General features: G+C 47.9%; 1 protein-coding gene across 1 annotated transcript in view; it reads left to right on the top strand.

The window, feature by feature from the left end:
* The first annotated feature begins 6072 nt into the window (after positions 1-6072).
* The window catches only part of LOC142590574 (uncharacterized), a 197943-nt gene continuing 188625 nt past the window's right edge, over positions 6073-15390 (top strand). The window contains exon 1 of the mRNA XM_075702861.1: positions 6073-6154. The gene's annotated coding sequence lies outside the window, so the exon portion shown is untranslated. The remainder of the gene's footprint in view (positions 6155-15390) is intronic.

Here is a 15390-nt window from a genome sequence, read left to right as displayed (position 1 = left end):
TTACAACGTCCCCGAGGTGGAGGCTTCCTTGACTTTCACGTCAGAGCTCCGCGCCGGGTCTTGATAGGTTTATGTACGACATGACTAAACACCTCCACAGTGACACTCAAACAGAACTACTCGCTGTTTTGAATGTCATATCGGCTGCCAGATGCCTCACGCCTGCATTTGAAGAAGCATTTGACATTTCAATTCAATTCAATGATCCCTCATTAGAAACATGTTACCGTCTAATACCCCTGAAGCTACCTTTGCAAGAGCGCGGAAAAAAAAATCCTCGATGAAGCGTCGCTTTTTCCACTTCGCTCAGCCACAAAAAATTCCTGATCCATTTTAGTGCGTCACTAGAGTTTGGCGCTATAAATCTAACCATCTCATGCGGATGCAAGAAACCATTAGCGATGCGTTTCTCCGCAAACACTTTTACTCATGCGTATATCTCGACATGGAAAAAGTGTGCGACACTAGGTGGCGTTATGGAATCCGGCGACAGCTGTGAGAAGCGGCCATCCGCGAGAATATGTAATTTGCATAATTGTAACTTTGAGGGTCAAAATAGTTAAATTGCTATCGCGTCCATTCGCACAAGAAACTACTGTATCATGGGGAAGCGCGCTCAGCAGCTCGCTTTTTATTCTGAAGATGAACTTACTAAGAACACCATTGCCTCCAGCCGTATTCATTTCTGTGTACCTACAGGGTGCACAGAGTGGTTAGAAATGTAGTAACCACGCAGTGTGTCAGCGACAGTTGTAGCTTAGCCTCTACAAAGCGCCAAATAGGTGAAACCACATGCCTTTAAACTTAACGACAACAAAATTATCTGTGTTCTATTTCAAGAAAGAGAAGGCTAGTCCCAGAGTCAATTCTTATAATTCTTCTTAACCACTTTACATTTCCCAACAAAAACTGATTGAGCACGTCTTTTCTCACACCTATAATCCAGTGAGTCTAATCTGTTTATCAATATTTATTCCGACTTTGTCCTAGTACAAACGGCCGCTCTTCCAACACGTGTAACAGGCATTACGTCATCATTACTTGCCCTTGTGTTGTCATCTTGAGCTGATATTGCATCCCCGTAACGCACTTACCTGGCCTTAGCGATTACGATACATTACATTTTACAATCGCGATACAACTACCGCTGAAACGTAAACGATTTAAACAAACAGATTATAAAATGTCTAACTTCTCTGCGATAAACAACAAACTTGCCACATTTATTTACTCGACCAACTCGATCGTTTTGTCGAGACAAATTGGTGTGTCTTTGAAGAAAAAAGTTTATGATCTAACAAATTGTTATATTCCAGTCCGACGTATATGTTTAAATATCATGGCACCATGGTATAAAAAGCACCTTAACAGACCAGGAAACAATGAAACGCCTGTTTGAGATCGCTATAAGGTCACTAAATCGTGAACACTGATTCTCGTGCAGAACCGCTGCTGTAATGTACTTTTTTAACATAGTGTCTGCGCAGTTTTCCTACCATACCGTCGCTCTTCCGAAGCTATTGAAGAATAATAAAAGTAAGTAACTCTAGACTCGTATTAAAGGGGATGGCGCTACGGTGCTCACTCTAATTTCACCAACTGGGAACGCAATCGCCGAGCACGTATGCGCCGATGTGCTAAATGGCACGTTTGCTCACGCGTTTGCGCCGTCTTCGCATGTTACTTCGCCTCGCTTAATTCGATCCAAATACCTCCAGCTGAACCGCTTAGCATTCATGACTAACGGTAATAAATCAACTATACCTAAATTATAATTAAAATTTTGATGCGGTGTTGTTCGAATTAACACTAATTTTTTTACACAGTGGTATTGAGTATTGCTCTATAATATGAGAATTATTATTTTTTCATTCGCTTCACAAAGGTACGTTGCCTCTAGATTGCAAAACGGCTTATCATTCCAATACGTAAAGCTGGCGATACGCATAAACTTTCTAAATATAGGCTTATTAGTTGGACTTCATTACCCTGTAAGATAATGGAGCATGCTATTTATACTCAGGTTATCAAACATCTTGAATCTGCAAAACATTCTGCTGTGATACCCAGCTCCCTGCTTTACTAACGACTTGCAATTTAACTTGGATGTAGGTTTCCCGCGGACTGTATCTTTCATGATCTGTCTAAAGCATTTGGCAAAGTACACCACACATTACTGCTATCTAAACTCACTGCAATAAACATTGATACTAATGTACTTAATAGAAGAAAAGCATTCCTGACACAGCATATGCAATTCATAAATGCTAATAAAGTTAATTTAACTCTAACACCCGTCAAATCTGGTGTTCCACAGGGGTCAGAAATGGGGCAGCTCTTAATTTTGATCTACGTTAAAGATCTATCTGATAATATCATCTCATCTAAAATTAGCCTTTTTCCAGATGACTGCGTAATATATTGACACGTGTACTTGTCTTTATCGGGCGACACGTTTCACCGCCTAACAACTGTTATCGCACAGCGCAGGACGTGCCTGCATGTATCGGAAGTTTCTGGGATGTTGTCGATGGTTCCGTCCGTTGTCTGCGACAGAACCTTGTGTAATCTCATTGCGTGTGTGCGCGACCGACGAGAATAGTGTAGAATTTTTTTGGAAGGCACGCGGGTCCCAGCGATTACTCTGGAACACACGATGACTGATGTATAAAAGGCGACGCGCTTGACCCACTAATCACATTTTCGACGATCGCCGAGTGCATTCGCCGCTATCGTTCTTTGAGTGTAGCCTGCTTTTGAGGGCACAAGTTAGCCCAATCAAACGCTAGTTTCGTTAATAAAAGTTTTGCTGCCTTCTTCACCGTCACTACCACGTGACATCTGGTGGAGGTGCTTTACGTTCATGTACCGGACGCCCCCAATAAGCCGTAATCCAAGCCCGGATCGCAAAGACAATACCAACGTCGTCCCGGAACATCGAGCAAGCCGCCGGTTACAGCAGCTGCCCCCGGAACACGGTCTTCTACCAGATACGATCAAGAAGACAGTCCAAGAAGATCGTCCAGATACGACCAGGAAGACATCTCCAATGGCAGCCGCAGCGGCCCCAGTAATTCTGCAGCAGCCCAGGGAACCACCCACGTTCCACGGTTCCAAATTTGAGGACCTGGAAAGCTGGCTGTAGACATATGAGAGGGTTGCTATATCTAACAGCTGGGACAGTGACGACAAGCTGCGACGTGCCTATTTCGCATTGGAGGACGCCGCCAGGACGTGGTTGGAGAATCGAGAAGCCACCTTGATGACGTGGGACCTGTTCACATGAACTGTGATGGCGAGCACGCTGCATGTGAAACGTTCTGTCCGTCCTGGAAAAAGGAAACAATAAATTGCAACATTCAAAGTGAATGACGCCATGCCATTTAAGGAGGTGCGCAGGCGGCTAGCGCACTCGCCAAAGAGGTTTGCCGAACTGGCGTGTCTGGGGTAACAACGGCCTCCTGCGGCTGTCCCGCCCATAATATGAGCCCGCAGTGAGGCCATACGCCTCGTCAATGGCGGCAGATAGCAGTGCTGCGCTATCTGTGAGGAAGGGGTCATTGATCGCCGGACTGGGGCCCTCGACCGATTCGCTCCTGAGATGAGGCCTTCACGACAAACGCGTGAACGCAAACAACATAGGACAAACGCAAGAAGGCGTGTTCAGCGCCCAAGTAGAGGCAATGGAAATAACACGGTCTCAAGGCTGTTTCACATGGCGCGATTTTCAGTCAGCGACACGGTGAATTTCGTCGCACAGCGACCGCCGTGAAGTCGTGGGCCCTCCACGACTGGATTCCAACAAGTTGGTCGCGCTTTCGCTGAGTCGCAGCGATCCGCGCGATGTGGGAGGGGCAATGTGTGACGAACCAAAGCGCCGTAAAAACAGGCGCTTTCTCTTGTACCACGCGTTGGTAGCTCTGTGGCGCAATGTTGCGTGCCAGTTTTAGTTATTGTTTCATAGGGCTTACCCACCAGCGCCTGTGGTTTAGGAGCTTCATAAGTATTTTTATTTTCTTCCGCTTACACAATTCGTTTGAAAGGAGCAGCTGCACGCTCTCCAGGTCGGAAGAAGGACGCTGCTTCAACATAAGGCACGTACCGAACCTCTTCACCGCTAGAAATTGTGTCAGCTCCTTATACATGCGCACTGAATAGTAGCTTGTTCTTCTGCAAAAGTAAATACCCATCCAGGAGAAAAGTTGTGGCTTTTGTAGTAACAACTAAACTTGAGTGTACTAAACGGAACCAACCCACAGACGCCGCACAAGCCGCACGTTCATACTTGCGGTTTGTGCGGCGTCGCACTCACCGCATCTGCAAGCTATCGTAAGGTGTCAGCGCATTTAAACCTTAAAAATGGTGTACTTATTTTATTATCGAATAATAATAGGAACACTCCAATATTTGACTATTTTCCATGTTGTTTTTATTTACTGATTCAGGCATTGCTACTTCGTCAGTAGGGGTCCACTTCACGCATCGCTGCCACCGAAATCGCGCTGCGCCGTGCGCGGCAGTACGATTTTTTACGCCAGAATAGCGCCATGTGAAACAACCTTCAGATGGTTCCGTCAACATATAAGGAGCGGGGCGAATCTCTCGGAGGCTCGAAAAGAGAGAATTGTCGCATAGCGGCGTCCGGAAAGGGTCCTGTGAGCTTATTAGTCACTCCTGAATATACAGCGCAAATATCGTTTCATCACGGATGCAACAATACATGTTTGGAATGTATTAGGTCTCCTCCACAATCTGAGCGACGTTAAAGAACTCCTACATAAATAGAATCCAGAAGAGCTGTGTCTGCGAGTGATAGAAATAAAGCACACGGAAAGAAATTTTCTCCGGTAATACCCAATTATTCGAAACATCGAGGCGAGGCTGTCCCGTCGTCCGGTGGTGTAGCAATTGTTGAAGACAAGTCTGTGGCCTGTCAACACGTGGCCTTTCACACGTCCTTTGAGGTAATGTACGTTCCGATCATTAGTTTCTATAAGTAGTTCACTGTAGGCTTATTATATATATATACCCTCGAAAATGTCGCTATAAGAGTTTATAACCGCATAGATTATTTCCAGAACCCTACATACTTGTGGGTGATCACGCTCACAAACGTTGTGGACAGACTGGTGATGTGACGCGAGGTGTCACATCATAAAAAAAAACTGTTGCAAACTGTGATGCCTGGATATTCAATACGTAGGAATGGACATATTACAATCTGCTTCATTACGCGTAGTCAAAATTAAACCGATCGATTAGCTCTGCTTCTCTTTTGCATGACTTGGCAGAGCATATAATAAAAAATCTATTTTCAAGTGACCACTTCCTAGTAATTCTAAACTGAGCAACACAACCTGACCCCCTACTCATGCCCTTCGCTAAAAACTTGCCTCGGATGACTCGAGACGTTTAACGAATCCACTTACTTATCACTAGAAGTCGTGCTAAACTATCATTTCCTGCTTTCATTATTGACGCAGCATTGAGGTACATTCCTCAAACAAACGGTACTTCAAGCAAAAGGAAGGCCCCATGGTAAAATTATGATTGCAGGCAGGCACGAAAGAGACAAACTAAAGCTTAGAGCAATCTACGTCGATGTCCTACTTCTGAGAATATTGTGCAAGTTGAACGTGTTAAATCCCAGGGAACGAAGACACGAGGATAGTCAAGGAGTGCAAGCTGGGAGAGCTTTTTCCAGACATAAATTCATGCACTGAGGAGAGTAAATTGTGCCACTGACTAAGAAGGCTAAATGAAAAAAATAAATCTATCCATTGCCCCTTGTCACTGACCAAGAGAATATCCCGCAAGACCAAGCTCACGCTCTTCGCGAACGCTTGGAGCCCGTGTACAGGTACAATAATAATTGCGAGGCATTCCTACGACGCAAATAACAGAACGCAAAGTGATCAACCGCACATGCAGAGAGAACGAACCTTATCACTTTTACAACATCAGCGAGGTCAAAGAGTCCTTGACTTTCATGTCAGGTCTCTGCGCCAGGCCCTGACAGAGTAATGCACGACATGATTAAACACTTCCACAGTGACGCTCAACGGAACTACTCGCACCTTTCAATGCTATATCGCCTGCCGGGTACCTCTCACCTGCGTGGAAATCAGCCATTGACATTTCGTTTTGAAACAAGGTAATTACCACTTATAATTACCATGCTTCCGACTATTAGCGCTCCCAAGTTTTGTTTGCAAGCTATTGGAAAAAACGATAAAGTGTCGCCTTTCGCACTTCCAAGAGTAAAAAAAATGATACATTTTAATGCGTCTTTACCGATCGGCGCTCTAAGACTGATCATCTAGTGCCGATGTACGAAAAGATTGGCGATGCGTTTGTGCACAAACAGTTATACTTATCCTTATTTCTCGACATGGAAAAGGCGTTCGACAGAAATTGACGTTAAAGAATCCATCTAGGTCTGCCAGCAATTACCATCCGCGGCAATATGTCAAACCTTATAGAAAGCTGTTTCCATAATCGTACTTTCCTGGTCATAATAGAGAATTTCCTATGGTGTTCATTTGCCCAAGAGAATAGAGCACTACAGGGTGGCGCGCTCAACTTCACGCTTTCTATTATGAAGATGAACTTACTCCGAACATCAGGCAATCCTTCACAATTTTTTATTCGGTGCACGTGGATGATGTACAGGTTGTTTACAAATCCTGTAAACACGCACCGTTCGGGCGACTAGTGTAGCTTATTCTCAACAAAGCGTCAAAATATGCGCGGCAAAATGCCTTCACGCTTAACCCGAGCAAAGCTAGTTATGTGGTTTTTCAAGGAACAGAACGCTCCTCCCAGACAGAACTATTAAACTACACAAACAACAGATACCTGTTAACAAAGAACATAAACAGCATTATACTTGATTCAAAAGAAACCTTCAATGCCCGTATGAAGAACCTTAAGTACAAATGCCTAAGAATGATGAAAGTTCTTAAGATCTTATTGCACACAACATCGGTAGTGAAAAAAACTACTTCTGCGCACTACTTTTGACTACGATGGCGTACTGTATTAGTCTGCCGCACCACTTTCCCTGAATATGCTGGACCCCCCGTTCACCATTTAGGCATTCATGTCGCAATCAGTGCCTTGCAAGCAAGCCCAATACTGAGCCTCTTTGTTGAGTCTAATGAGTGTTCTGCACCTGTGCAGATGACATATTGGAGCATTACATTTAGTTGGTATCAACTTTATTTATGGTTCTGCAGAGCTTTCTCTGACGGGGCCTTAGGTCTCCCACTTGGGGATGTCGAAGTGTTGGCTCGCCGTCGCCTCGCTGGACTGCTCTACAGCCCACAGTTGGTCGCCGATTCTGGGGCGGCGCAAGGCAGCGGTCAACCACGGAGAAGGGTTGCGGTGGTAGCACCGTGCGGAGTTTAACGCGACAGCGTTAAGGAGTTCATGTCTCAGGAGCTCATGTCGGCGGCGTTGGCCGTGAGCAATAAATCCCGGGAGGCACTTCATGAATAAAAAACAACTTGCAAGATGGGCTTGGTGGGAATCGAACCAGGGTCTCCGGAGTGTGAGACGGAGATGCTACCACCCAGCCACGAGTTCGATGCTTCACAGCCGTACAAAAGCGCCTCTAGTGAATGCGGTGTCGCCTTAGAAACGGGCCGTAGTTAATAATGGCCATGTAACTTACAGAAGTCGCAGTTACACGAGTAGCGAAGGGCGTTTCCGCTACATTTCTTCTGCGCTTTTTGCACACGCAGAGCCGTCTTGCCGCAAACACAGAAGACCCCCTCCTCTCAAGGTACGGTGCTGCCCCGACAGGTGGCGCGCCACGCGCGCATTTGGGCTGTGCGGGGACCGGTGCGAGGCGCGTCGCGGCCCGGACACCCTCACCCCTGACAACGCTTCGCCATGCTCCCTCACGGGTTGCATAATCAAGCGTCCTTCCTTTCTTTTGATCACTATCTGTCTATCTCTCTGCCCGTGCCCGGCGTCTCCTAGAAGCTTTTCTCCCGATAAACTGGGCCTTATGAAGTTCTACGTCAAGTTAGCGACGTCAATTACGAGATTTCGCCGTTACAGTTTGATCCATTTTTTAAGTTAGACGCCTGTGTACATTCTGCACATTTCGCCGCTGAAGCCATACTTCGCTCGCATTTCTTCGCCTACCACGCGCCGACATGGCGCTTCAGCACCCGGGGGTACCGTTACGGAAGGCGAAAAGAAGAAGAATATCGCGAGACACTAGTTACTGCTACTTGTTGCTGGTCAGCAATTTTTAACTACACTGACACTGCTTGCGCAGATATTGTAACAATGTGCCTTGTACAGATATTACGTAAACGTAATAATATTGTACCACCGCCATTTAATGAGCCATCTGGATTAAGCCAATAATGCACACTGGGGCCGTACGTTCCACTTTCGCTTGTTAGACATCTCTACGGAGTGCTTCGTGTCTGATTTGTTCATAAATTGCTCACTTTAGGCAGTATATATATATATATATATATATATATATATATATATATATATATATATATATATATATATATATATATATATATATATATATATATATATATATATATATATATATATATATATATTGTTACAAGCTGTCATGAACCACGCCTGCCGCGCAGAAAACCAGAAGAAAGAAGAAAACGACGTTGGCCAAGCTGCCGCGAGACCGCTCTTCAAGAACCGCGCCTATCAACCAGATTCATCTGGTTCTGTGTTAAACACCTCGTGTGTAACATTTGGTGGAGGTGCGGGGTAACTCTCACGACCTACAACGGAACCACCAGCACAAGAGCTATGCCGAATTCGTCGCCTCGCCGGACTTTCGCCGTCGCGCTCCATCATGGCTACAGAGCAAAATACCCTCACCAGCAGTGCCTCGGCAAGCCCAGTCCCTATCCAGCACTACCGAGAGCCACGGACGTTCTCGGCGAAGGCAGACGAAGATGTGGATGAGTGGCTAACCCATTACGAAAGGGTAAGCCAATAAAATAACTCGAATGCTGCCAGTCAGCTTAGGAACGTTGTTTTCTTCCTGGCCGGCACGGCGCTGGTATGGTACGACAACAAAAAGTGTTTCGGTGACTCGGACGCCAAGAAACGTGCGGAACTCACATTAGCCCAGAGAGCTGAGGTACCCGGCGAGACTTGCACTACCTATATCGAAGAAATTTTGAAGTTGTGCCGAACCGTCAACCCTCACATGACAGAGGAAGATAAAGTGGGGCACGTGGTAAAAGGAATAGCGGAAGACGTGTACAACTTCCTCATTGGTAAAGAGAACTTGCACACTGTATCAGAACTGATACGGCACTGCCGTACGTTCTAGGCGCTGAAGACTCGCCGACCACGCCTGCCGCCTACCACGCCTGCCACGCAGACAACCAGAAGAAAGAAGAAAACGACGTTGGCCAAGCTGCCGCGAGACCGCTCTTCAAGAACCGCGCCTATCAACCAGATTCATCTGGTTTTGCGTTAAACACCTCGTGTGTAACAATATATATATATATATATATATATATATATATATATATTGTAACGACGTGGGATCAACGAGTATGCGTAGCAGCACCGCCAAGAAACGCACTTTATCAGTCGTCCAAGGGAACAACAACAACGTCTTCTTCGTTTTCCCCCGCTTCACCTAAAAACCCGCGCTACTTCAGCGTCGTCCCCACTGGCGCATACCCGCTGAATTATCGTTCTGCCAAATATAGTTGCGTCATTTGCTCCCCCTTTAGAAAAGATCATCGTCCCGATGATAGAGGCTTGGAAAGCAGCGGTAAAGAACTGCGCAGTCTTGGCAGTCCTCATAGTACGGCTTCATACGCAGCACGTGAACGACCTCGGGTAAATGCCGTCGGCGTTTTGAACAGTGCGAGCTGTCTGGAACGACTTCGTAGTTGACGTCACTGATGCGTCGGAGAACTATGTAGGGCCCGAAGTATTTACGTAGGAGCTTTTCAGAGAGCCCACGCTGTCGAATAGGTGTCCAGACCCACACTTTGTCGCCGATGTTGTATGTTACGGCTTGGTGCCGAAGATTGTAGCGTCTGGCGTCAATGTCCTGCTGTTCGTGGATTCGCAGACGCGCAAGCTGCCTAGCTGCCTCTGCTCGGTGTGTTATCTCTTCAGCACCCGTCTCGTTGTCGTCAAATTCATGAGGGAGCATTGCGTCTAATGTAGTTGTAACCTCACGGCCGTATACGAGACTGAAGGGCGTCTTGCGAGTGGTCTCTTGACGAGCGGTATTGTACGCGAAGGTGACATAAGGTAAAACCTCGTCCCAGTTCCTATGCTCTACATCTACGTACATGCTTATCATATCAGCCAATGTCCTATTGAGTCGTTCTGTCAGTCCGTTCGTTTGAGGGTGATACGCTGTTGTCTTCCGGTGGGCGGTACCACTTAGACGTAGAACAATATCTAAAAACTGGGCCATGAACGCAGTACCTCTGTCCGTGACGACTACTGCGGGAGCGCCATGCCTTAAAACGATGGATTCCAGAAAAAATCGTGCCGCTTCATCTGCTGTTGCCCGTTGCAGGGCACGTGACTCGGCATATCTAGTGAGATAATCCGTGGCAACGATTATCCACCTATTACCAGTAGTAGACGTGGGGAAGGGGCCCAGAAAGTCCATGCCAACTTGTGCAAATGGTGTGGCCGGTACGTCAACAGGGTGCAGTAAGCCGGCTGGTTTGACGGATGGCGGTTTACGACGTTGGCAATCCAGACATGTCAGAACGTAACGTTTAACGACCGCAGTAAGTCTCGGCCAGTAGTAATTCTGCCGAATCCGTGCCAATGTGCGAGTGTAGCCCAAGTGCCCAGCAGTCGGCTCGTTGTGGCAGGCGTGTAAGATTTCACGTCGAAGCGGTGATGGAACAACAAGTAAGTAGTTCTTGGCGGTGCTGCTACGCATACTCGTTGATCCCACGTCGTTACACTGGTGGAGGTGCGGGGTATTCTTCATGCTTGGCACCCCTTCGCGGAGCCGACGAGCGAGCCCGGAATCACCATCGCGCATCGAAACACCGGTCCACCGCTTCAGTCGTCGCCTGCTAGGCTTAGCGCCCGAGTCCAGTCCCCTGCAAGAAACTTCGAGAAATCGTTTGCCTCCTACAAATAACATGGCCACCGCAGCTCCATCGCAAGTAACACTACAGAATCCTATCGTCCCGGAGAGCTTTCATGGTGATGCCTTTGAAGACGTCCAAGATTGGCTCGACCAGTTCGAGCGCGTCGCCCAGTATAACCATAAGACCAGCTCGGCGGACAAACTCTCGAGTGTCTATTTCTATTTGAAGGACAATGCTCGTACGTGGTACGTAAACCGGGAGAGGAGCTTTGCCACGTGGGACGACTTCCGCGCACAGCTGCTGGATACCTTTTCAAGCATCGACAGGAGGGAAAACGCGCAGCGTCTCCTTGAAATCCGCGTTCAAAAGCCCAATGAGAGTGTTGCTATGTTCTCGGAAGACATGGCCCGTCTTTTCCGTAGGGCAGACCCAGACATGCCAGAGGAAAGAAAGCTGCGATATCTCCTGCGAGGAGTGAAGGAACAACTGTTTGCCGGCCTTGTGAGAAATCCACCGACAACAGTGGCACAGTTCACAAAAGAGGCTACAGCCATTGAACGGGCCCTGCATCAACGATACCGCCAGCATGACATGGGCAACTCGACGGCGAACACTTCCGTACTGGCTGCGAGTAACGACATGTCTCTGCGTGAAGTTGTCCGCGAAGTGGTGCGAGAAGAGCTTCGGCAGCTCGGCTTTGTGGTTGCGCCTACGGAACCGACGCCAGCGTTATCTTTTGTTGCTGATGTCGTCCGGGAGGAAGTCCGGCAAGCTTTTTCAGCGCCAGACTGTGGCAACGTTCCGCGGCGCCTCACTTATGCGGAAGCTGTTCGCCGGCCACTCAACGCAACTTCAACGCCGTTGACACCCATAACTACAACACCACCTACGCCACAACTAGAGCCGACATCGTCACCCTCGTCGACTCTACCGACCCCGCCGATCATGCCAGCACAAACAACGCCGTATTTTCGACATGCGCACGCCACCCCTTGGCTCCATGGAGAGTTACAGCCGAACTACCAGCGTCGGAAAACCGATTTGTGGCGCACCGTCGACCGTCGACCAGTGTGCTACCATTGTGGTGAAGCTGGACACGTCTATAGAGTTTGCCGCAAATGGAACAACTATCGCGCCGCTCAACAACCAAGCTTCCCTGCCAACTATGCTTATTCTCCGTACGACGGTCGACGCGCTTACAACGTCGCTCCTGTGAACAGTCAGCCACCAAATACGACGACGCCCCGACCACGTTCTCCTTCTCCATCTCCGGCGCGCTACAATTCGCCGACTCGTCGCAGCTTTGCCGACGTCACTAGGGGCAGATCGCCTAGCCCTCGACGGGGAAACTAGCCGCAGCGACCTCCGGGGGTGAGGTTGCCAATACTCTAACTGCTCCACATCCCCCGTTATCGACGAACGACGACGTGAAGACTACATTGACGAAAAAGACGCCCAGCACAACGACGAATACGACGAATAGAAGTACGAAAGACGTAACTGACATCGTCAGCGCCGAGCTCATCGTTTGCATTGACGGCCACGAAATAGCCGCTCTGGTTGACACTGGCTCGCATTTTTCAATCCTTAGCTTACAGGTCGCTGACAAACTGAGGAAGGTGAAGACACCATGGCACGGGCCCAACATAAGAACCGCCGGAGGTCAGTTGATGACACCTGTCGGGAAATGCACGGCCCGACTCTTAATCGCCGGTTCAACCTTCGTCGTCACCCTCGTCATCCTTACTGAGTGTTGTAAAGAAATTATACTGGGCATAGATTTCCTACGGGAGTACGGCGCCGTGATTAACATCCGTGACAGAAGCGTCACATTTGCCACGAGTTCGGATAACGTCACCCATGAGAAGCCACAACAACCTCGCTTACGTATTGCCGCGGACGACGTCATACTTTTGCCGCGGAGTTGCTCCCTCGTACAGGTGCGCTGTGACAGCCTGCAAAGTGGGACTGGAGTAGCGGAACACATCAGTGCGCTAGCACTGAATTGCGGTGTGTCCATTGCCAGAGCACTTATCAATGTAATCGACGGAAGCGCCGAACTCTTGCTGACAAATTTTAGTAGGGAGCGCCGACACATCGTTAGAGGCACTGCTGTCGCCTATTTCGATGAAGTGACAGAAATACAAGACTGCCACTTAGCGCAGGAGTCGGCCTCTACAATCCACACAGCTGCACCTATTGTAGACGTTAATCCGACGTTAACGGCCGTTGAGCGGAACCGTCTGCTTGAGCTCATCAAGCAGTACCAGGGCTGTTTCTCCTCTGCGTCAAGAGTTGGTCAAACGCCACTTACGAAACACCGCATCATTACTGATGTCGACGCCAGACCCATCCGACAAAACCCTTATCGTGTGGCCCCAAAGGAACGCGAAGAAATACAAAAACAAGTGAAGACGATGCTAGAAGATGGCGTTATTCGACCATCTAATAGTCCGTGGGCATCACCTGTAGTTTTAGTGAAGAAGAAGGACGGTAGCCTGCGCTTCTGCGTCGACTATCGGAAGCTCAATCAGGTCACAAAGAAGGACGTTTATCCACTGCCGCGTATTGATGATTCCTTGGATAGGTTGCGAAACTCGTGCTACTTTTCCTCAATGGACTTGAAAAGCGGTTATTGGCAGATCGAAGTGGATGAGAGAGACCGTGAGAAAACAGCCTTTGTGACGCCTGACGGACTTTATGAATTTCAGGTACTTCCTTTCGGTTTGTGTTCGGCGCCAGCAACATTTCAGCGTCTAATGGACACTGTGCTCTCCGGACTCAAATGGCAAACATGCCTGGTGTACTTGGATGACGTGATTGTCTTTTCCGCAACGTTCGACGAACACTTACGAAGGCTGAAAACTGTTTTTGAAGCGATACGCTCTGCCGGTCTTACTTTGAAGCCTGAGAAGTGCCATTTTGGTTTTCATGAGCTCCAATTCCTCGGTCACGTCGTCAGTAGCCATGGAGTCCGACCTGATCCGGATAAAATTGCCGCCGTCGCTAATTTCCCGATTCCATCAGACAAAAAAGCCGTGCGACGTTTTCTTGGACTCTGTGCATATTACCGGCGATTTATTGCGAATTTCTCGCGTATCGCGTGGCCGTTAACTCAGCTCACCCGAGAAGATATGCCTTTTACTTGGGGCGAAGACCAGCAGCGGGCATTCCACGAGCTCCGGCAACGCATGCAATCGCCTCCGGTATTAGCACACTTCGATGAGGAAGCCCCGACGATATTGCATACAGACGCTAGTAATGTCGGTCTAGGGGCGGTGCTAGTACAATGGCAGGGCGACAGCGAAAAGGTGATTGCTTACGCCAGTAGGACACTACCCCGCACCTCCACCAGTGTAACGACGTGGGATCAACGAGTATGCGTAGCAGCACCGCCAAGAAACGCACTTTATCAGTCGTCCAAGGGAACAACAACAACGTCTTCTTCGTTTTCCCCCGCTTCACCTAAAAACCCGCGCTACTTCAGCGTCGTCCCCACTGGCGCATACCCGCTGAATTATCGTTCTGCCAAATATAGTTGCGTCAATATGTATATATATACTGCCAAATAAAAAGGTCTTTAGCAGAAGGTTTTATCGGGTTCGCAATTATTGGGACACTCCAGACGCCTTTCTGCATCTGCGTTGCCATCACCGTGACGTTTCATATGAAGTCCAAGTGCCATAAAATCCTTGCTGGGTGTAAGTGGCATGTTCGTGTGAAAGCATACGGGAGTGAGCCCACGATTGCGGCTGCATCTTGAAAGGCATCAGCGGAGACGGCAATCTTCCATGCACACTTTTATTGACTTGGTTCGCGTTGATGCAAGAGGCAAAATGAGGGTCAATGCGCTCGCTGCTGCTGCCGCGCTTCCTTACTTCAGTGTTTTGGCGGCGAGTTTCAGCAGTCATTGAGTGATATGTGTTTGTTTGCTGCAGGGCGTGTGATTACATGCTTGCAAATTTTTTTTTATTATGCCAATGTTTACAACTTTATACGGCCGATAAAACTAGTATGCTCAGTTCGTATAGCTATCCACTAGTGTTATTTCGCAATAAATGCTTGGTGTTTCGGTCGAAACTGCGGCTTTTTTATACCTTCATTCATCAGCTTCAAGAAACCTGCATACTTGTCGGTGATTTTAATGTTTACAACACATTGTGTAGACTCGCGATGCGACAGGACAGGTCGAACCATAGAAAATTTCATTGTAGTGTGTGGCGCCTCCATCTTCAATACGAAAAAAAAAACGGATATATCACGTTCTCCTTCATAATGCATATTCATCAATAGGCCCGTC

Source organism: Dermacentor variabilis, chromosome 8 (assembly GCF_050947875.1).
Source record: "Dermacentor variabilis isolate Ectoservices chromosome 8, ASM5094787v1, whole genome shotgun sequence".
Lineage (NCBI taxonomy): Eukaryota > Metazoa > Arthropoda > Arachnida > Ixodida > Ixodidae > Dermacentor > Dermacentor variabilis.
This window is presented reverse-complemented; position numbering and strand designations above follow the sequence as displayed.